We start from the raw sequence: 1,951 nt of genomic DNA, 5'->3' as shown, positions 1-1,951 counted from the left end.
GAATCACATTTATCTTAACTAGATCCCACCCCCTCACTGACCCATCCTCATTAATGAGGAATGTGGTCTTAACAATCCAGACTTGTAAATTAATCTAAGGAAAAGAGCATATAAATCAAACCAAAACCAGAATATCCCTTCAGCCCCAGGAATTGAATGGATATCCAGACTTCATGAGATAAGATGGGGTCAGTTGACTCTTCAACAATATCCCAGAAGTTGCTTTGTCAAGGAAGGAGGGGAACATAGTTAACTATTTTCCAATCTAAAATATTCTACTGAAGAAATCTCAGACTTCATTCCACTCAATCCCTGCTCTTTTATTTTGATGAGATTTTTTCAAATTTAAAAGTAGGCCCTTAAGGCTAAATAAACATTTCCCTGACCATCTGATGACTTCCAAGGGACTCTTTTAGATAAGCCCTATAACCACCATGATAATAGGTACATTTCCAGATTTGCTGTACCTCCTTCCACTGACAAGTTTTTTTTTATACCAATGTCTTTGGAAAAGTCTTCCTGGTTCCAAAATTGATCAAAATAAATTACAGATTTTCTACTATTGAACCAATCCCAATAATAGCTAATATACCTAGTGATGCTCCTTAAATTGAGTTAATAATGCCACCCAATAATCTCCCTCTTTCTCTCTCAATGGGTAACATTTTCATCACCCTGAAGAAATCTCAGACTTTTTCCCACTCCCTGTTAATCTTAAAAATCATTTGCAGGCTGTACTTTCCCCAACAAGGCTATCACTTAGGATTTCATACTAGGCAATTCATTGTGACATGTTTTGTGTAAGATAATAATAGACATTTGGAAAGTGTTTTGTGATTTTTGTTTTTTAAATTTTATCTGAAATAAACAGGAATCTTTCAACAGGCAATGATTAGAAAAATGTGAACTTCTCTTATGTATAGTTTACTCTCTTAAATTGATTAGCTATTTAGAGTAACAAAATTGTCTGCCTTGGCTGTTTCCACTTCTCAATTGTCTTCTGCTCTGTTCTGTGAATTTTTAATTTTATTATTTTCCATCTCAAATTCTCTCCCTCCCTCCACCCCCTTCATGGAAAACTCAAAAATATCTCATTATTCAAACGAAGCAATGTGAATCATCTTTCTATACTAGTCATAACTCCTCTTCCCTATTAGTTGCCTCTTTTTCTTTGCATCACCATCCATATCCACTTCCTCTCTACCCTAATAGTCTTCATTTATGATAAAGAAATATGAAGAAATAAAACAAGTCACCAGACTTCTGGCTAAGATGGTGGGGAGAAGCCAGGAACTGTGTTAAGCTCCCATGGGCTTCCCCCAGCCTTTGCTGAATCATGAATCAAACCTCTTCACAGATTTTGGAGCAACAGAACTTACAGAAGAACATGCTGGAACATCTTCCAGCAAGGTCTGTTGGGGGAAATGTATATGTGTCCAGAAGCAGACCCAGTGGACCAGTGAGGGGGCAAGGTGGAGGACTAACCTGAGAATCTTGACTGTGGTCTTGGAGGCCACTGCCCACTGAGGCTGTGTGATGGGCACTGGGAGGGTTCCAGCACAGGTGGCCAAGACTGGATGGTCTTCCCACAGAGCAGCTGCCTTTCCTGGATGGAGGGCATGGCATTCTCCAGCACAATCAGCTCAGAAATAACCCAGGGAAGGGATGGCTGACTTCCTCACTTCTGACTGTCCTGAGAGAACCTCTGGAATTTCCAGCCTGGACAACCTAGTGAAGTGACTGGAAGGCCTACTGGACAGCTCAGAGACAGCCCCAGCTTTCCCCAGAGTTCACAATGAATGGCCCATTGAAGGGGTGGATAACATCCCCAGAACAGAGGGTCCAGAGAGAGAGAGAGAAAACCTCTGATGTCTCTTCTTGGTGATTCCACCAAGAAAGCCACTGGAGTTTTTTACATCAGTGGCCAAAGGCTAATAAGCAAGTCTCTAGG

Source organism: Macrotis lagotis, chromosome 7 (genome assembly GCF_037893015.1).
Source record: "Macrotis lagotis isolate mMagLag1 chromosome 7, bilby.v1.9.chrom.fasta, whole genome shotgun sequence".
Classification (NCBI taxonomy): domain Eukaryota; kingdom Metazoa; phylum Chordata; class Mammalia; order Peramelemorphia; family Peramelidae; genus Macrotis; species Macrotis lagotis.
The sequence above is the reverse complement of the archived record's forward strand: the minus strand, read 5'-3'. Positions refer to the sequence as shown.